We start from the raw sequence: 23,547 nt of genomic DNA, 5'->3' as shown, positions 1-23,547 counted from the left end.
CTGAAAGAATGCAAAGTACCTGTAATCATGGCTGCACAGGTAAAAAACACACTTTCCAAAGCCAAGAACACAGCATCCATGGGACCTGACAACATCCCAGGCTGCGTTCTACATGAACTACAGAACGAATTGGCACCCCACCTAAGTACCATGTTCAATCATAGCCTCACCTCAGGCTTTGGGCCCACTGAATGGCGCACAGCAACAGTTATCCCACTCCACAAAGGGGGAGCCACCACGGACCCAGGGAACTACCGCCCCATTAGCCTGACAATCCTGGTCTGCAAAGCTATGGAGCATATCATCACAGAACTTATAAACAATGACATTGGTAATCTCCAAACTCTGGACGCTACCCAGTTTGGGTTTGTAAAAGGCAGATCATGTCTCCTAAACCTGATAGACTTCTTGAAGCGGTCACCAAAGCTGTAGATGAGGGTAAGGTGGTACACACAGCCTATCTAGATCTCACCAAGGCTTTCGACACCATCCTCCACTCTGAAATAATAGACAAACTCACTAAACTAGGTATAAATCCCTATGTCACAAGATGGGTTGCCAAATGGCTCACTGACCGAACCCACACTGTGAAAGTAGAAGACTGAAAATTCAACTTCAGACCAGTGACAAGTGGAGTACCACAGGGTTCAGTCATAGGTCCTCTCCTGTTTGGTATCTACTTCTCTGAAGTACAGGCTAACACAGAAGGTCTTTGGCTAACAAAGTTCGCAGATGACTGCAAACTAGAAGCCATAATCAAATCTACTAATGATGTGGACATCCTACAAAAGGGCCTCACTGAGACAGATGCCTGGTGTCAAAGCCATGGCCTCAAGCTCAATGCCAAAAAGTGCATTGTCATCCCTTTTGGTAAAAACTCTGTACCCATGAACTACCACATAGGTAGTAGTCTACTTAACACCAAAAGTGTGATAAGAGACCTTGGGGCACAGGTGGACAGTAGTCTCTCCTTTGATAATCACATCGCCACAGTACTCAGGAAATCCTTCTACGTGGCACACCTCATCACAAAAGGCTTCTCATCCAGGAAAAAAGAGGTCATTGTTCCCCTCTACTCATCACTCATTAGACCCATTATAGAGTACAATGCCCCTTTTGGTATGTACCTCACAAGACATCTACAACAACTGGAAAGGCCACAGAAATACCTCACAAAGAGGATTACCGGCCTCAAACAGATGCCCTATGCAGACCGTCTCAAAAAACTCCAGCTTTACTCTGTCGCATATTGCCTACTTAGAGGCGATCTCTGCCTAACATACACAGCTATGTCAAACCCAGAGCTGTTGGACATGCTCCATGCAAAGAAATCCCAATCCCTCCGAGCTACACGCTCTAGGGACCTAAACCTTGTCATCACAATAAACAGAACATGCTGGAGGGATAGGTTCTTATCTCAGAAACTTCCCATACTCTGGAACAAACTACCTATCTATATTAAACAAAGCTCCTCATTAGCACTCTTCAAGAAAAATCTTGATGATTGGATGGGAGATAGGAAATTCACCCCAGGGATCACTTCTGTGGCTCTGCTTGACAGGGGCACAGGAAAATCATTTTCTTGGGTGGCAAAAGCCAGGGTGCCATTTGGCTAGGCTTATATAGGCCCTAGGACCAATAGTCTAGTACCTACCTATGAACCTATAATGCCCCGATAACTTGAGTTGTTTATTCTGTTATGCTACACAGCTAGTTCTCTTATAATTTGCTAGTTTATTATCTGCTGGATGCTTGTCCATCCTGATACATGTATTAAAAACTTCATTTTACTTCACTCCCTTCAGCTGTCTGTTCTCTATTTTTCAACTTTTAACACTTTTTGGGAAAGTCTGCTGCATTACCATTCAGCATTATTGCATGCGCCTTATCCATGGTCTGGTGATACAGTGCAGAGTAAGTAATAACACTTGTATTAAGCCTTGTGGTTTTTTTTAGTTGCTAGGTGTTGTTTTATTTGTGGATACTTTTGTATAGATTGAGAAAGAAAACATGCATCATGGACATTAATTTCTTCTTTTACTTTTAGGCAAGTTCCAATTTTATAGCAAACAGGAAGCCTTATGCAACATGCTTCATCTGATCCAATGCTACCAACTACTGCCACAACATTACAGTGTACCTCATATTACCTCTCTTCTTTTTGTAGCAAAGAGTTAATAAGAAGTATAACATTAACTGAAAACATGGCAAGAAAATAATTATTTGCAATATTTAACACAACATGCTGTCTTCCTGCCCATGTTACATAGTTGTTCAACCATACAGGATTTGGAAGGACTTGAAGCATGTTGTGGTGTTGCACAAAATACAGTATGTAGGCATGTGTTGGATATATTAATACAGTAGGCTGACCTATGTTTACAAGACTAGCAGGAAAGAGGCGTATGTCACTTCAGTCCTTACTGTCAAATGGATGATCTACTGTAGGTCATCTCTGGGCGATGATACGGTAAGGATGCCTGAACTCCAGCTTGCCTTCCTTAGTCACCCCAGCTCTTTCATGAATACACATTTCTGTACTGAAAAGTTGGACATTGTGCTCCACAGTGCTGCTCTGTATAAATATTAGCTTTTTCTTTAGCCATCTGAGCAGTTTTTAACAAATCATCACAGACCACAGAAATACAAATGTGAAGGGACGTCTTGGTGTTTAGGTTTTACGGTTCCTTGATAAGTATTATGTGTAAGTTAGATTAGCTTTGGCTGCAAGTCTGCTGGAATAACAATATAGTTCCTGCGAAAGAGAATGCATCTGTCACAGTCAGACAGAATCTAAGGATGAGACTTTGGTAATACAGGACTTCCAAGTTGACTGCACACTAAGATGTTGTTCTTCTTTCGGCTTTTCCTGGTTAGGGGTTGCCACAGCGGAACTCCCGTCTGTTAATGATTGTCAGTAGATTTTTATGGTGCCGAGGTGCCAGCTCGATGCCCAACCTTCAACGAAGGCATGCCCATTTACGCATGTCTTTCGAACGCCACTCGACCGCGGGGAGGACATGCAGACTCAACACAGAAGGCACTCCAGCCGAAAATTGAATGGGAGAACCTCTTGCTGTGAGGCGACAATGCTACCGCTGCACCACTGAGGCTTCCTGACTGCATACTAAGTAACAGCTTAATTTCAGCTCTCCTAGTGTAAAAACGGAAACTCAGAAAAAGAGACCCAGTGAGTTTATCTTTTGGGTACATTTCGGTTATTGGCAAGTAAGTACACTGCCTGGGTACCAGCAAAGAAGAAATTTAGAGAACCTGAAAGAAAATAAATCACAAAAGATGAGGTGAAAGCACTGGCTAGGAAGAATCCTGCAGCTGTTCATCAAAAAGTAGTTCACGTGCCAGCCGGGACCATATGATTGAAGTTTTGAAACTTCGAAAATTCAAAAAAAAAACAAAACAAATGAAGACACATTTAAGCAGGGGGCAAGCTGCCCAGCACCCCCCACACCCCCTGCTATCAAAATATACCAACTCCGACATTGCACTACAATGAGGAAAAGGGAATATTCCCATTCTGCGCTGTATGGAGATTTCCGTTTAAGTGTTCAAAGTTTTAATACTTTGATCATATATTTTTGGCCATATGAAACTAGAAGTTCTGAAACTTCAATCACTTAAATGGAACATACATATATATATAGATATATATATATATATATATATATATATATATATATATATATATATATATATATATATATATATATATATATATATATATATATATATATATATGTGTGTATATATATATATATATATATATATATATATATATATATATATATATATATATATATATACATATATATATATATATATATATATATATATATATATACACAGTATATAAAATATATATACTGTATATGGTGGCACTGAATTACATTGAAACACCACAATGTTGACGGACAATTGATTGACCATATTTGGTCAACATATGAAGATGGTCGACCGGGGTACAAGATCAACTATCCTCAGGTGCAGGAATATTCCCTTTCCCTGGCGATTGTGCGATCTTGGAGTTTGTATATATAATTAGCAGGTGGTGCAGTTGGGGCTTGCCTCTCTGCAGAAAACTCTGTTGCTGTTTGTTTTTTTCTTTTTTGAATAAAACCTTAGTGAATGCATGGTAGTATGTCATTTGTTTTTTTGACCTTTTGTGGTCGATGTTTTGAATATAGGCATTTGTTTTTTTGATGTAAGCAAGTAGACTTATATATATATATATATATATATATATATATATATATATATATATATATATATATATACACACACACACACACACACACACACACACACACACACACACACACACACACACACACACACATATATATATATATACACACACACACACACACACACACATATATATATTTTATATATATATATATATATATATATATATATATATATATATATATATATATATATATATACATACACATATATAGATAGATAGACATATAGATATAGATTTAGATATAGATATGTGTGTGAGTGTGTATATATGTGTGTGAGTGTGTGTGTGTGTGTGTGTGTGTGTGTGTGTGTGTGTGTGTGTGTGTGTGTGTGTGTGTGTGTGTGTGTGTGTGTGTGTGTGTGCATGAGTAGTTGGGCGCAGGGCTTCAGGGTTGCAGATTCAGATTGATATATGTTAGTCTCACCTCAACCTTCCTCCTCCCATCCAGTTAATTTACACAACTCCCTTATTATAATCTCAAGAAGAAATAAATCACAGATTTAGCCACTCTCTTCCACTGGAGGACTGTTCTGTTATCATTTACTTTCCAACAAAAAATTATTGCTATATCCTTTTAGTTCCATAAAGTCGAGCTATATTCTTATATTCTGTAATAGCATCTACTCAGAAAAAATATATCATTTTGATAACTAAATAACTGATCGAGTAGAAAAATATATTTTCAGTTCTCCTGCTCTATCATTTATTCCTATATGTAGAAAACAAGTGAGTATAAACTTAAAGTTGAAATTCTGTGGTATTATCACTTTAATAGTCCTTCACCAAACTGCATTCAATCAGTGTAGTTCAAAGAAGCTTTACACCATAAAAGCAAGGAATTCGTCATTAAGCTATATGGGACAAGTGTTAGTTGGAGTTATTATCCACAGATCTACAGGCATGAGATTCGCAGTTTCTTCCAAAAATTAGCTAGTACAGTCTTCTCATACAAGATGCATCTGCAGATGTCAGCCCTCAAGTATCCATAATTTGCCCCATGCATATTTGTGAAGATATCTAAAGAATGTAAAATATCCTATGCAGCATCTTTTAAGATGTACCATCTAGGAGAAGAGGATGCTAAGATTGGGGCCATGATAATCTGCCCTTTCTATAATACCAAGGCATTGTTCTGCTTTATCAGGTGAGTATTCAGGACTATGTAAGCAAGCTACTTAGTGCTTTTCAACCTTGCATGTAGAAGGAAAAATATTTTTTACTGAAGTGGTAACCCTTTGCAAGACACTCCATACCTACTGAGTACATTCTATCGTACTTGGAAGTCTTCAAGCTTTATCCAGGTATTCTACAAATGTAAGGATATTCATAGTTTATGTTTCCATCAGAAACTGTCAGATTAGCTGCTTAAAGACTGACAGCATTCACAAGGAGTCAAGTAAACCCAGGATACTCCAGGCGATACTATCTGCTGTATAGATACACAGTCCTTCAGGGTTAATGCCTGGTGTATGGTCCAGGGAGGTATACTGAATATGTCCTTGGCTGTAAACATCTCAGTATACTCATTAGTGATAGGCAAGCTTTGTTACTATCTGAGGAAAATACAAGCTAGAGCCTCTGTCAGTGTGTTGAATCTGACAAGCTACATTTAGCAGCTGGCTCATTCTATGAAGTGCTAAGTGCTTGCAGGTACATTTCACCAGCATGCAGGGGCTCGGCAGTGCCAGGCTCTATTTAGCTTCCACCAGCAGTCAGTGCCAGCTGTGCCAGGCTATACTTAGGTTCCATCAGCAGACAGAATTCCAGCTGTGCCAGACTGCACTTACACTTTGTAGCACAGGCTAGACTTAGACAAACTACAGAGGGATGTAGAGATGATGTCCATGCTGCCAGTTTCAGACTCAGGACTAATATGATACTTCTGTTTCAGGCAAATAATGTAGTCTTGCAGCTTGTTTAGGATGCAAAGGGGACCAGAGTTTGGACTAGAATGTTTTATTCCACTATCTCATTGTTGAGGTGGGAGGCAGCAGTCCAAGAGAGACCATTACATACAGTAATTTTGAATATTACCATATGGATCATGATTGTTTTTCTTTTTCTGTTTTGTTTTTTTCTCCATAGATATCTGCTGGTAATCACAGTCTTTCAGGACTATAAATAGTTGGTCTTACTTGTAGTATCCCTGCAATCAATAATGCTATGTAGAGACATGGGTCATATGGCCAAGTAGATTTGGGCATTTGTGAGAATATCTTCTGGCAAGGAACATGACTATTTCATGTCTCTTCATTGATAGGCCTTATGTTTACTATGGTGTTTTTAGTGGTAATGCTCTGAAAGAGCCAAATTGGTGTCACAAGAGATGGAACTGCTTTCAGAAGGGATTTGACATTAGCTTTTTCAGAACTGCACAAACAGTAATTTTCTTCATTAGTGACTGCACAGATACCAGCAGCACACTTCACACTTCCAACTCCACCCTGAATATTTCTATGTATAATGTCACTTATCTTGCATTTGACATCTTAATAGGTACCTTGATTTTGCTTTAAGAAACAGTCCACATCCCAATTTCATTACAGCCCACTGACAAGCCTCAAAAAGCAAAACAAAGAAAATACTTATTTCATCATAACTAAATGCATTTAGTTATCTCTTCAGTTTTTGGGAAGATTTTCTTAGGACAACATCTAGGTCATTTGATGCAGTAGGCAAGTTAGTGGCCAAAATAACTACTTCCTAACTTCCTGAACTTAAATAAATGTTGGTGTTGAACTATTTAGTAACTAAGTCATTTCTTCTATGTAATTATTTATATTTTGTGGTCCTTAAATTTGAGAAGCACCAGCATTCATTTAAGAAGCTGTGATACCAGCCATGAATGCTACTACTACACTTATTCCCCACAGACAACTGCTGACTGCATTACCTATCAGCTTAGGGAGCTGCTCTCTTTGCAGGAGAAAAGCAGTTTGGCTGTGTTGAAAAGTAAATGTCAAGCTTGTTGTGCCCCAAAAAAGAAATTGCTCTATATCAGACATTTACTTATGTTTGTATGTATGCACGTATGCATGTGTGTTTGTGTATTTCTTTATTTATATATTTAATTATTGTAGCCAGGCAAGGCACATTCGCTTTACATTGTTGATGTTGGGGATGTTTCTCCTCTGCAAAAATGCTGTTATAGTGTCACAGTAAGATTGAAATTTGTTGCTTAATGGTTTAGCTTTGGATTTATAGGGCCTATAAGTTTGGGTCTTGCAGTCACGAGAGGGTGCCACATCAGGCACACAGCTGCATATGTACTCTTAAGAAACATTTTTAAGAGACAGAGATCACTCCTCCCACCAGCCCTGCTGAATGTTAGTGTACCTCCATAAAATGACTCGCCAGCTGCTTCAATTTGTATTTATATTCTGCATTCCGGATATAGACTTCATGCATTCTCCATGCCTTATGAAAAGAGGAAGATTGCTGTTGGGATTGCATAGCTGAGTGAAATGTGAGCCAGCAGGGTGCTAGGAGTGACCATGAAAGAATGGATGGAAGGACTTCAAAATGTCCTGAAACCTGAACAGTTTCACTATAATACTAAAAGTATCATGTCACGAAGACAGGTTGTTGTTGTATCTTTCAGCTTTTCCTGGTTAGGGGTTGCCACAGCAGAACTCCGGTCCGATAATGATTGGCAGTAGATTTTTAGGTACCGAGTTGCCAGCCCTGACGCACAACCTTCAACAAAGGTACGCCCATTCACGCATGTCTCCGCACAAAAGACGCTTTAGCTGAGAATCGAACAGGACGTCTTACTGTGAGGCGACAACGCTACCGCAGCACCACCACTGCAGCATAATATATATATATATATATATATATATATATATATATATATATATATATATATATATAAGTTCATAAGTTCAAAGACAGCATTTTAGGCCACTCTGCTGTCAAGAAATGCTCACTCCTCTAAGTAGGTTATGTAGGCCTTTCTACCAACCCATGTATCTAATTTTTTTATAAAAGTTTACAAGTTCTGAGACAGTCTAACATTCAATGGGATGTCTTCCCATAGTTTTGTAATTCTAACAGAAATATACTGAGACCTCATCACAGAATAGCCTGTTTTCATTATAAACTGCATATTGCTATGCTTATTCATTTTAACACAGGTATTAATCTCTAAATTGACCATGATTAGCAGAAAAGGATCATAAAATTTTTTTTTATGCTAATATTAATTTAATCTGAATATGCTTATAAGAGACACTAAATAATCTGAATGTCTCACATCTTGATCCATATTCCATGTTCTTCATCTTAGTAATTGTTTTTGTAAATTTCCTCTGAACTCCCTCCAGCCTTCCCTGCTGTCCTCTTGTATAGGCACAGAAGGAATTATTATATTCCAGGAGATGTCTGATATTTTGAATACAAATGTTAACATACTTTCATCCCTTGTTGATGGTTTTCTTAACAAATAGCCCATATGTTTAGTTGCTCTGGTTACTATGAGCTCAGAATGAGATTTAAAATAAACATTTGAAGTAATCAGCATTCCTAAATCTTTATATTCCTTGACTTCCTCCAGTTGAGAAGCCATCAAGTAAACCAGTTGTTTAATAATTTTATTTGAAAAATAAGTAACTCTGCATTTGTCTATACTAAATGATAACCCTATGTCCTTTGCCAGTTGCTAAGTCTATTTAGATATTCATTTACTTCATCTACGTTAGAGGGTTTTTGTAGTGCAAATCTAATGTTACAGTCAGTGTACGTTAATACACAGTTTTTTTTGTTCTTAGAAAATAACTCTAGATTGAACAAGGCAGTGTCTAACACAAATCTCTAAGGAACACCAGAGTAAGCACTCTGAATCTTAATCCTCTGTTTTCTACCCAGCAAGCAATTTCCAACTCACCTTGCAATTTAGCTGCTTATTTTATAATCATGTAAGCACTTCATAATAACCACATGTGGTAGGTTATTAAAAACCTTGAATAAGTCCAAAAAATGTATACCAGGAGACAAACCCAGACCAAGAACTTATGTTATACAGTTATAAAACATTAACTCAGACCAACAGCTTCTGTTATATAGTCATAAAAATGAACTAAGTTGTTCAGTGTTGATTTTTTTTAGTGAAACCGTATTGATCAATATTTAGTGTATCTATACTATTCTCAGTATTAGTCATAACGTCCAATAAGCATCTCTGAAAACACTTTCCAATTGGGGAAGTTAAAGTAAGTGGCCTGTAGTTTTGCAACTGGTTTCTCCTTCCTTTCATATAAATAGGAGATACACATGATAGTTTCCATGATTCAGGGACTTTACCTTTTTCCATGAGTTTACTAACTTTTAAAGTTAATCTAGATATAAGTATATTCTTTGTAGCAAGTAACAGATTGGTTAGAATCAGGTCTGGGCCCATAATGCAACTAGTATGACTGATTTAGATATATTTGGGCAACAACCTGTCACTAAATTGCATTGCCAATCACCCATGGTAGTCAAGGCAATATTAGTGTAAAAAAGATTAACTTCATTAGCTATCCTACTAACATCTCTAGTGGCTTTGTTATCAGTTAGTAGTGTGAATACTGAATACTGAACTGTCTCTCTTGCCCAAGTTTTTTATATACTTATACTATCCTTTCTTGTTCTTGAAATTACAGATCAAATTACTTTCATAACAGGCCTTGATATTCTTAATTTTATTTTTTAGAATCCTACTATTCTTGTTAAGTATCTCCTAATTGATGTCAGTTGGAAATTTCCTGAATGTTTTCTAACGTCTCATTTTGTTCTTAAATTATTTTATTAAGGACTTATTCCAACAATAATAAAATGATGACTTCTTATTCTCTTTTCTCGCTGAAGAATAAATGCAAGCCTGCAGATATTCTTCAATAATTTGATATCCGTAGTACCTGTCTAAACTCTGTGCCTGTGTTGACCAATCAGTCTTCTTTAACTACAAAAGTAAAGTTTGCAAGTCACCCTTATCACATTCATATTTCAGGGAATATAATATGCAATGAATTACTGCATCTAATACAAAAGGAACATACCAGTGTTCAGATGTACCTAGTGGAGAAAGTAACTTTAAAGAAGCTACCTTTCCAGGTACATTAATGACAATAAGATTCAACATGCTATTTCTGCTAATGTTAAACTTAACTGGTTGAGTCATCCCTTGAAAATGCAAAATATTAATACATTCTTTAACAAGCTATGAAATGCCACTTAGGATATTCCAGTCAGTTCCAGGGTAGTTAAATTCCCCAGTAAGTAATATTTCACCCTTTTTATCCAGACAGTTATCCAGATTGTTTAGATGCTGGCAATGGGAACTACTGTCTATACTTGGGGAGACGTATGTCAGAACTACATAAAGGTTTGCTGAAGTACCATTAAAGATTTGAACAATTAAAGTTTCATAAGTCTGCTCAAACTTGATGAAACAAGATGTTATAGATTTATGTACCCAGAGTACAATACCATCTCCCCTACGATTGTCACATACACATTCATACCTAACAAAGTCCCTTAACAAATAATATGAAGATTTCCAAGGCCTCAGTGACATTTTTCACAAACTGTCTTATAATTTATACTTTTTTTCCCAGAATATTTTCCAGCTGTCAGGTAATTTTACTAGCCATAAAACTTGATCCATACTCATTCAGATGAGTGTTATCCCATGAAAACAGCCTCTGATCGCAACAACTTTATTCCCAGTATTTAATTAAGTGAATACTGTACACCACAGACAATTCCCTTATCCAGTTATTAAACATGTGAGCTTTGGTACACATCTACCCATTCAAAGAAGGTGAAGGAATGATCTCACACAACATAAACAATACACCCTTTGTTTACAAAGCCTCTATTATATCCAACAAGTATTCTTTCATATATTTTAGCGGTGTAAACCGTAACTCATTAAATCCAACATGTAGTGCATACAAGTCATACTTTGGCCTGACTAAGCTTAATTTTGATATCATGCTGCATGTATCAAGTACTCTTAATTCAGGTAAAACAGAAACAGTATGAGAAGGCTTATCCATTTAGGAAGGCTCCTTTACTAAAAGCCCAAAATAAGCATCACCCAAGTTTAAAACTTAGTGCTACTTTCATTTACATTTGTTGTCCCAATATCCCCTGAGCCTGTTGGGCCAATGGGTGGCGCAGTAGTGCAGGAGTTAACATTGTCACCTCACAGCAAGAGGTTCTCTGCTTTGATTCCTGGTTATGGTGCATTCTGTGCCAAGTCTGCATGTCTTCCCTGCATTTGCATGGGTTTCCTCTAGGTGCTCCAGTTTCCTTCCACATTCCAAAGATATGGCAGGCAAAGAAACAGGTCTGCCACCAAAGCTGATGTAGATTAAAATGAATCAAGACTTTACTAAAATAATTAATTAAAACTCTTTCTTGGAATGAACCTGGATAAGCACTTTTGGTGTAAACCTTTTTCAAATCCTTAATAGCCAGGCATAAAACACCCATTTTAGAACACCAGAGAGCCAATTACAACTGAACAAGTAACTTCCAATCAAGTACTTCAAAACACACACACCCACTAGGGGAGTTGTTATCTCATCTCCTTCCTTTTAAGCCTTTAGGGGGCACTTTTAGATGTGGATTTTGCAAGGCGTGCCCCTTCATCAATGCTACCAATTTATTTGTGCATCCTAGTACAGGGAAGGATTTCTCTTATTATGGTTATGCAACTTGTACAAGTAAAAACATTATATACATAGCAACATGTATGTTATGTTCAGCCTACTATGTAGGCAAAACTAATAGGATGTTTAAAGAACACATTCTTCGACATCAATCAGTTATCAGAAATAAAGTGGAAACAAATGCTTTATATAGCCACTTATGCACAAATAAAGAATATTCTTTTAAATTTATGGCTTTGTCTGAGTTTATGAAACACCACAAGGTGGTGACTTATTTAATCAAACTGAAATTGAAGAAGCCAAATGGATCATGAAATTCCCGAGCTGATTTATCACCAGAACTAAATGGTGTAGTCCCTTTAAAGCCTATACTAAAAGGAAAAGGCTTAAAAGGAAGGAGATGAGTTAACAACTCCCCTAGTGGGTGCATGTGATTTGAAGAACTTGATTGGAAGTTACTTGCTCAGTTGCAATTGGCTCTCTGATGTTCTTAAATGGGTGTCTTATGCCTGGCTATTAAGGATTTGAAAAAGATTTATACTGAAAGTGCTTATCCAGGTTCATTCCAAACCAAGGTTTTAATTAATTATTTTAATAAAGTTTTGCTTCATTTTAATCTAGATCAGCTTTGGTGGCAGAGTTGATTCTTTGCCTGCTTTTTACGTTGATTGCTCTGCCTTTGGTGGTATGGCTTTCTTGTTTTTTCGCATTCCAAAGACATGCATCTAGAGTAGTTCTCCCTGTGCCTCCTCTGAAAATGGGCTCTGTCCCAGTTGGACTTTCCCTGTAAACAAATGATAAATAAATAAATAAAATAACTAAAGGAGGTATACATACATTGTCTGTTTTAGAATGTTTTTTTATTTGAAATCCTTTTAGTTACATTCTTGTCACATAACAGAGGGTTCTCTACAGTCCAGTTTGCCTCAGATACAGGGTCTATGCAATCCTGATCCTGGTCTACTGCCCCCAGACTTTTAATAATTGATTAAGTCTCATTTATTATAGTGATTTTGGATATAAGCAAGAGTGGGGTTCTTTAGTTATTAATAAGTCTCCTCCTTCTAGATTGTCACCTATTTTATTAATATAATTGACAAACTCTGTAAAAATAAGCCAACAACTAGAAAAAGGCTGCAGACAAACGGACCAAGTAAAGCAAATTTACCTGACTTAATGTCCTATCTTTGCACTTATGTCCAAGTAGTAAAAGTCTTATAATCCAAATATCAAACACACTGTGTTGTTTCAAAGTGAAAAAATATGTTTATTTAAGCGATACCAACTTCAGTAGATTTTAGTTAGTTAAAACAACACAAAGTAAAACGCTTTTCATTTCCAACAGTTCAGAAACTTTTTCAAATCACTTGTACTCCACCCCTTTTCACCTTTTTATAGTGAACATGATATCACTGTCATTTAAAGGTACAAACCCACATTAGATACAATGTGCTTTTAAAATATCAAAAGTATGTATTACTTTATCACATATTGTTAAATAACATCACATAAAATAAAGATTTTCTATCGCCCTTTTATCTGTCTAATATCTAACAAAGGTTATGTCCATTGTCAAATGCAGGTCTGTGAAAATACAACCTCATAGCGTAATATAATATATAAGCACCATAATGTAAATGCGCACTGCACTACTTGTGTTTATACTAGTACCAAGTCGATTGTAAAATAACAGCTCTGGCAGTTTAAATTTACTTGTTGAATATGTACTACCTGTCTGTTAAGTAAAGCAATCAAGCCATTGTAGCTCCTTAAACACTATATAAATTCTATTGTATAAGAGCGCCCTGCGCTATTTGTGTTTATACCTATACAAATACACTTATGTTAAAAACAACCCTAATAAAATTAAACTAATTTGTTAAAACATATAAAATGCCTAACTTTAAAGGATATGCATATAAAAATCGATCTGTTGTCACATACATAGTAGTTCAACAGAAGTTGTTCTTATAATCTATTTGACGACCCAGACAGATTACATAAGTAACACTATATAAATTCTGAAGACTTCTGTTAAACACCACTTTAACAAACATATTTATAAGTTGCAAAAGCAGACATAATGAATCTGTATAAATCAATATTTAGATTCATCTTTGTCGTTATATTCGTGAACCTTAAGCCTGTCCATCCAATAAACACACCACTTTTGTGAATATAAAAATGAAAATCGAACAATGTTTAAAGTACTGCCTATAAGTACACTTGTGTTATAAACCTGTACTGTAGATGTTACCTAAATTTTAAAGACCTGAAGGTAGTCATGTGGAAGACTATACCCACAAATGTGCCCCTATTGAATATAAGGGAAGTTTCTCTTTAATTAGATGCAATTTGACCGAACAACATGTAGTCACTATTCTAAATCACCATATAAGTGTGAAATGTGGTACGTTCTCATAACTTTGTAAAATAAATGATACTAATGAGACCACAAGACTGCTTTAATAATAAATCCTACTGGTGAAATCAGCTACTTCTATCTAAATTCTTCAATCTAAGAATGCAGAGTATCGAGGACATTTCATTAATACCTGGGTACGTACATGCATGGGTAGTAAATTGCCACATTAGTTCTAATCTATCCAATAGAAGACTAACAGGGCCACCTCTTTTGTCAGTTTTTATTTGATCTATTACTCGAAACTTGAAATAGTGTCCTACATACTCTGTAATATGTCTTGCCAAAGCATTGTCAAGTTTACCGTTCTTTATACTATATAGGTGTTCGTACATTCTTTCTCTAAGTGTACGTATAGTTTTACCTATATAAAATGCTTGACACTGCTGGCATGAAGCCAAGTAAACAATCATCTTGGATTGACAATTATACTTACTTCTAGTTTCATATTTCCTGTCCCGAATGATAAAAGTCTTTCCTGTGTCTGTAAGTCTGCAAAAATTACACATTAAACACTTTGTCATACCTGGGTTTCTTGTTAGTGAATTGACTTGATGTTCAATAGAACTTTCGAAAGTATTAACCAACTCATGGTTAAATTGAAGACAGCAAAAGAAAAGAAAATGCAGCGTGATAAAATGGCTTACAAGAATAGAACAGCATACCCAAAAGCACCACTTTCACAAGTTTGGAGACAGAAGGAAACAGTTACCAACCTTGGACCGCATACAACTGAGACACCTCCCCTACAAAGAAGAGAAGGATCTAATGATGGAGACACTCAAGAAGACAGAGAAGTACATAGAAGTGAGAGAATTATTCAGGAAAACAATTGTACCAACATAGAAACTTCTAGTAATAACATTGCAAACAACAATGAAAATTTTCACCATAAAACTCAGAACCACAATCCTCGGGGAAGGAACCAACAGCGGTACAACAACAACAGGAGGAGGAGGAAGTAGACAGTGTGTATCAAAACAACACCAGATACTGTAAATTGCTGTTTAACACGCAAAGAGACTTTACGGTCTACAATTATACAGAAACTATTATTGATCCTATTCTTGTTGAACTTTTTGCTAAAGGCAACACTTTTGTTATAGCAGAAAGAGCACACTTGGCACAGACACTTATAGACTTCAAATTGTTTGTGCGTAAGGTCAATTTAGCTGTTATTCTGGGTACAGATCATCATAAAGATACTGAATTTTACATCACTAGCACCTACAACCCTCCATTACAAAGCAGTGTGGATTTATTTGATAAAATATGTGAAACTGATATAAGAAATAGTTTAACAAACAGTAATTTGAAGAAATATCAAAGAAAGATTTCAGAATTAGAAAAACATACATTAAGTTCTATACTTAAGTTACCCCTCAGATTCATGAAGCCAGACAAGGGAGGGGGATAAGTTATTATGGAAAAGAAAGATTATAAACAGAGAATGAGGGAACTTCTGAACAGTGAAACATACATAAGATATATACATACTGAACTGATGCTAGATCTAATTGCAACTTTACTGCATCCTAATAGAATGTATTGATTACTGCTCAACTACTTTGTGTTTTGCTCGCTGTCCCTGTAAACTGCTCTGTGGGGCTTTTTTATTTTCCCATCTCCTGTTTTATGTGTTGATAGAATCCTAACCTAAGTCCTATGTGCTGCTATAGCTAGATTCATTATTTAGCAAACCTGTGCAACCTTATTAAGTGATATTTGGATGTTAACTGTGTGAAAACCTGTTTTGTGATACATTTGAACTTGGTAGATCTTTAACTTATGCTCATTGTGCTGCATTATCCTATTCATTAATTGCTAACCTGTGATATAACTAGTGAAATTCTATGTAGTTATACCTGGAATCTGATAGAGTTTATCATATTTTGATACAATCTAACATAATTTCATATGTGCTGCTATACTCCTACTTCCTACTTAGAAAATATCTAGTACTGTTAATATTGTATGCTTGTACACTGTACACACTTGACTCTTGTCTGCCTGCTACATAACATTTCAATCAGTTACATAATTATTTGTTTTTATCTCTCTCTCTCTTTCCTTTGCATGTTCCAGCTTGTGATCCTGCCCATCCTGCTCTACCCTACTGAATTGCTCCCTACCGGAAGGCCACACTAAAGAAACCTCAACCAAGGACATTCTTAAAACAATTTAAACTCCCATCTTCTCCCAGCAAGGAACTTGCATTGAAAGTATGTGTTATTCCTAACCTTGTAAAACTTTCAGTTAGTAGATACCTACTAGTAGGTCGCAGCGTGCTTCCCTGCCAGGTTAGCCTGCAGCCAAAACTCCCCCTATCCACCCCTTTTCTTGTCTTTTGATCAACCCTCCCCTCCCAATGTATTTCTACACTTTTACTGTCTCACAATAAGCTGCCTCCCCCTAACTGGATATTAAGACTGTGTTGCTTCTAACTAACTGCCCACTAGGTGGCGCTCCTCTACCTTCCTACTGTCCCTGCTTCTCCTGCCACTCTCCTCCTCATCTCACCTACTTAGTTCCATTGCTCCTCTTCTGCTGCCCTCTCCCCTACTATCTCTCTCAGGACTACCTTTCCACAGTTTTTCTTCCACTCAGCAAACACCCATCTCTATCCCTTCTCACAACCTACTATCTTCTCCTACTGTCATTCTTCCATAACCCTACCCACAACTGTACTTCTCTGTCAATCTCTCAACCTACTACATATCTCAGCAAACTTACATTCTGCTCTCTCTCTCTCTACTGATTGTTTTTCCACTCTTTCTCCTTCACTTGGCTCTTCCCGCTCCGTTTGCCCTACGGGCTCACTCCGCTCCCCTACCCTACCCCCAATTCCCACCCACCCCCAGTGACCCTACCCTTATACCTGCCTAGCCACTCCCCCAACATTCTCACCTCCAATCACATTTCCAGCCTCGTTCACACCTACTAACTCTCCACTCCTGTATTACAGCCACACCCATCCCCTACCATCCTAATTACGACTAAGTTCCAACCTTGCTAAGCTCAACAAACTTAATATGCCCGTCACTCTTAAACTACCTTACTCACTGCTACTCCTTAACATCCTTCTTTTCTACTACACCCTCACTTCCTACGAGTATCTCACTCTTAGCAGATCTCCTAATATATCTAAACACACTACCACTGTCCTACCTCAATCTGAACAAACCTATATTAACCTCCTGTCTACCTGTCCTTTCCTTACCCCTCACTATCACAGAATACTCCATAACAGGTATCTCGCAACAAAAAGTTCTACCTAATAATACCCTTTAAAAACTCAAAAGCATGTCCACTCCCACAAATACTCCTACTGTTACACGGGGACATTCACCCCAACCCTGGCCCTGAAAATCCCCTTGATCACTCCCTCACTAACCAAACTACTAACCTCTTGAGTACACCTTTCTCTTCTAACTCACATACAATAGCACACCTAAACATTCGTAGCATTAACAACAAAATCACACAACTGCATGCTTTAATTGACCTCTACGCATTTGATATCCTCTGTCTTACTGAAACCTGGCTTAAACCAGGTACCAAAGACAATGAAATTACCCCACCTGGATATAGCATTTTAAGGCAGGATCGTCTAAACAAAAAGGGTGGAGGAGTTGCCTTACACTATAAATCTGAACTGCAGGTGTCCTCAATCGACTCCCTGCCTCCCTTCCCTACCAATGCTGAAATACTCTGCAGCAAATTCCAAATAAATAAAAGCAAAGCCATCAATATAATATGTTCCTATATCCCCCCTGGCAACAACTTAAATACACTTGAAAACATTCTTAGCTGGCTCTCCTGTAACTTTCTTCAGGAAACCATATTAGGAGACTTTAATATTGATTGGAACTCCTGCATAACACCAAAACCCACCTATCACCTCAACCTCTTCAATTTTCAACAAACCATAAACTCCCCAACTGGAATTAACAAAACTACCAATAAACAAGCCATCCTGGACTGGATATTAGTCAACAATAATCACCTCTTGTATAAAACTGGAACACTCCCAGACAAAATCAGTGACCATCTCCTCACCTACATCACTAAACAAAAAAATAACAATCTCAAACAGGCTAGCTATCGTACTATACATAACAAAAAAAACTTTAACCTTCCTTCTTTCCGTAATGAACTCAAAGAGTACAACTGGTCAGCTCTAAAACACCTCCCCCTAGATGAAGCTGTTACCCTTTTCAACAACACATTTCTCCATATTCTTGACCGTCACGCCCCCCCCCCCTTGCTTAATTAGAATAGGATCCAAAGCAGCCCCTTGGCTTTCTAAAGAAACCAAGCAAATCATGCTATTAAGGAATAAACTATGGTCAAAATGGAGAACTACAATAAACCCAACTGACCATCAAAACTTCAAACACCTTAGAAATACGACAAAAAAACTCACCTATCTTGATAAAAAAAATATTACCTTCAATATCAACAAAATCAAAATCTTAACCCCAAAAAATTCTGGTCAGGAATCAACAAACTGCTCCATCCAGGGAATACCAAAACACCTACTCCAACTAACCTAGCTCAGACCCCCTCCCAACATAATTGCCAATACATTCAACAACTTCTTCTCTGAAACAGTCACTCTCTAGCAAACACCATGGCTCCCCCCACCTCCCTTCAAAAGACCTCTCCTCAAATAAATACCCCCACACTAAAATTTAATACAGTCTTCACTACCTATATACGTAAATTACTCTCAAAACTTAAACCATGCACTCCATCAGCCGACCAACTACCAGCCGAATATCTGCAACTAGCAGCAGCAGAACTAGCATACCCAGTCTCCATCTTAATTAACAGAACAATAACCAAATCTACTATTCCTTCCCTCTGGAAGGTCTCCCAAATCATTCCTCTGCATAAAGGAGGAAACACTAATGAACTTACTAATTTCCATCCCATAGCCCTTCTATCACCACTATCTAAAATTATGGAACGTTGTATACACCAACAACTTTTAAATCATCTCTTACATAATAGCCTACTAGCAGACTCCCAACATGGCTTTAGACCTTTTCATAGCACTTCCACGGCTCTTCTCTCCTTCACAGACAATATCAACAAAAATCGCAATAACAACCTTTTCTCCTCTGCTTTATTTCTCGACCTCTCTAAAGCCTTTGATATGGTGAACCATCAACTTCTGCTAGACACTTTGAAATCTCTCTCACTTGACTCTATGGCATTGCACTGGTTTGACTCTTACCTGAAAGATAGAAAACAAGCTGTGCTTTGGGCCAGCCATCTATCCTCTCAGCTCCCAGTCACTATCGGTGTCCCTCAAGGATCCATCCTAGGTCCCCTTCTTTTCTCCATATTTATAAATAACCTATCTATTTCACTCCCAACATCCACATGTATTCAGTATGCAGATGATTCAACTCTCATCTGTTCTGCTGGATCTCCAGCTGAACTCCATTCTTCCACCCAAAAAGTCTTGACAGCAGCAGAAAAATGGTTCCAACATATCTGTCTCCTCCTCAATCCCAAAAAAACCAAATTATTACTTTTCTCACCTACCCTTAAGTCTGCCCCCTTCTCCTTCTCTATTGTGTCTGACAATGGCACTATCATTACACCTGATTATTCCACTAAACTACTAGGCTTTACAATAGATAATCAACTGAACTTTGATTGCCACATTGACCTAACCATCAAAGCTGTTAATAAAAAGATAGGTGCCCTCTATAGACTTAAACCCTTTCTTACACCAACTAGCAGGGTGTCTCTAGCCCAAACTCATCTCATCTCTACATTATTGTATGCCTCCCCATCCTTTATCAACCTTTCAAAATCAAACCTTCAGAAACTTGCCACAGCCTACCATAGCATTGCCAGAGTTCCCCATTTCGTACCCATCATTGTGTTAATCTCAAAAAACTCAACTGGCTTGAACTTCAAAATCTTATTCTCCTCCATCAGTTAGTTATCACCTATAAAATTCTCCATTACCCTAATAATACACCAATACATAATAACCTTGTCACCCCTTACAGGAATCTTACTTCCCTCCACTCAGCAAACAAACTGCTAGTCACTACTCTCAAATCACACAATAAAGCTGGTGACTCCTTGTTTACAAATGTTGTTGGCTCTTACTGGAATAAACTTCCCATAGAACTGACCTCCCTGAGCTCATCAAAACTTTTCAAGAAACAATTAAGGTACCATTTCAAATCCAACTGGCTATGCCCTTGCTCTAATCCTGACTGACTTCAGTACCCAACTCTCTTTACAGCTCTCTCCATTACTTCTCTACTTGTCTCTACTACTTGTATCACTCCTCCTCTGTAGCTCACCTAATATCCACTTAGATATTACTTTTCCTATAACGTCTCTTCTCTTTACTCAATACACTTCTGCAACCTATCATCTACCCTCTCACTTAAACCTACACATTGCTCCCTGCTGTGCAAATCTATTTCTTAAAACTTGTGCCCTGGCACAAATGTATTATCATAACTGTTAATACTTATATTGTATAGACCTTTGTGTGTGCTACCTCTTTCTTTCTTTTCAAAATGACTACTCCTGCTTTTGCTAATAATATGGGATTAGGAATCTACTCAGTATTTAGTATTTTAAGAATTTTACATTTCTGCAAAAATGCTGTAATTTAAGAACTGTACATTTCTGTAAAAATGCTTCTGTATTGTTAATATCCTACATTCAAATAGTTCTTTGATCCTTATAAGTTGTATCTTACAGTGATGTATTTTATGTATTGTACCAGTATATAGTGGAGCTTTTCTCCTCGGGCCTCTGCTGAAAATGGACATGTATCCAGCCAGACTAGCCCAGTAAAAAATGTAAAATAAAATAAATAAATATGAGTTTCAAGGAATGAATTGAACATTGCCTACGCCAGAATTAAAGGGTATATCAGTGACTTGTTTACAGAAGCAAAAATAGACCTAAACATGTACAATTACGTGACTATGCTAGCACCAAAAATTCCATTATTATTTGGGGTACCTAAAGTACATAAAAGTATAGAAAACCCCCCGATGAGACCACTAGTAGACGCACCTAATAGCATCACCTACGGTTGCGCTAAAAGAGTGGACTCATTATTAAAAAAGTATATAAAGTGTGAAAGTCAAGTTTGCAAAGATTCTTGGTCCTTTTTGAAAGATATTAATCAACTTGTATACAAAGCAGAGTTTAACTTTATGACAATAGACGTTAAGGACTTGTATACATGTATCCCCCATCAAGAAGGGATTGAATGGGTTATTAGTAGATTAACTAGTTTAGGCATGGCACGCGAAGAGTTGAACCTAGTGGAGGAGTTAATGGACATAGTTTTGTCCACCAACTACATCACATTTGACAGTGAACTGTACTTACAAAAAGTAGGAGTAACAATGGGCTCCCCCCTAGGAGCAAGCTTCGCGAACCTAGTAATGGCCCAACGGCAGGACACGTTTATCATGAGACAAACCCACATTAAGAACTTGTTGTATTATTACACAAGATTTTTGGATAATATTTTTGTCATAATTAAAGGAGACGAAAATACATCTAAAGATCTTATACAATATTTAAACAACACTACACAATTTTTAAAGTTCACTTCAAGTTACAGTGAAGACAGGATTTCCTTTCTAGATATTGAACTAAGGAAAGACAATATATACAATAGGTACGTCAGTACTATTTTCAGAAAGGAAACATACTCCAATAGTTTGCTACACTTCACCAGCTGTCATCCATTTCATCAAAAACGATCAGTGATAAAAGGACAGCTGGCAAGAGCAGCTAGAATGACAACTTTAGATGAAGACTTCTTCATTGAATGTCAGAATTTAAACATGATGTTTCAAAATAGGGGATACCCATTCGATTTGGTAAGTGACTTAATACAGGAAATTACCATAAAAAGAAGGAGAGGAACATACAAACCAATTCTAGCTACTAGTAATAGAGAGTTTGAGAGAAATGTAGAAATTGAGACCGACAATAGTACACAAAAAGGAACTAACTATATTACCTACAATTTTATTACACGATACAGTGTTAGCGAAGAAGACCTTAGGCAGGTCATTTATAAGAACTGGGAAATATTGGTCAGTGACCCATATGTAAGGAAAAGACTTACAGAACTTCCCAACTTGATTTTTAAAAAGGGTAGGAATTTGAAAATTCTTCTTGAACATCAAATCAATTCACTAACAAGAAACCCAGGTATGACAAAGTGTTTAATGTGTAATTTTTGCAGACATACAGACACAGGAAAGACTTTTATCATTCGGGACAGGTAATATGAAACTAGAAGTAAGTATAATTGTCAATCCAAGATGATTGTTTACTTGGCTTCATGCCAACAGTGTCAAGCATTTTATATACGTACACTTAGAGAAAGAATGTACGAACACCTATGTAGTATAAAGAACGGTAAACTTGACAATGCTTTGGCAAGACGTATTACAGAGTATGTAGGACACTATTTCAAGTTTCGAGTAATAGATCAAATAAAAACTGATGAAAGAGGCGGCCCTGCTAGTCTTCTATTGGATAGATTAGAACTAATGTGGCAATTTACTACCCATGCATGTACGTACCCAGGTATTAATGAAATGTCCTCGATACTCTGCATTCTTAGATTGAAGAATTTAGATAGAAGTAGTTGATTTCACCAGTAGGATTTATTATTGAAGCAGTCTTGTGGTCTCATTAGTATCATTTTTTTTATAAAGTTATGAGAACTTACCACATTTCACACTTATATGGTGATTTAGCATAGTGACTACATGTTGTTCGGTCAAATTGCATCTAATTAAAGAGAAACTTCCCTTATATTCAATAGGGGCACATTTGTGGGTATAGTCTTCCACATGACTACCTTCAGGTCTTTAAAATTTAGGTAACATCTACAGTACAGGTTTATAACATAAGTGTACTTATAGGCAGTAATTTAAACATTGTTCAATTTTCATTTTTATATTCACAAAAGTGGTGTGTTTATTGGATGGACAGGCTTAAGGTTCATGAATATAACGACAAAGATGAATCTAAATATTGATTTATACAGATTCATTATGTCAGCTTTTACAACTTATAAATATGTTTGTTAAAGTGGTGTTTAACAGAAGTCTTCAGAATTTGTATAGTGTTACTTATGTAATCTGTCTGGGTCGTCAAATAGATTATAAAAACAACTT

Source organism: Protopterus annectens, chromosome 3.part1 (genome assembly GCF_019279795.1).
Source record: "Protopterus annectens isolate FY-2018-M chromosome 3.part1, PAN1.0, whole genome shotgun sequence".
In the NCBI taxonomy this organism is placed as follows: Eukaryota; Metazoa; Chordata; order Ceratodontiformes; family Protopteridae; genus Protopterus; species Protopterus annectens.
This window is presented reverse-complemented; position numbering follows the sequence as displayed.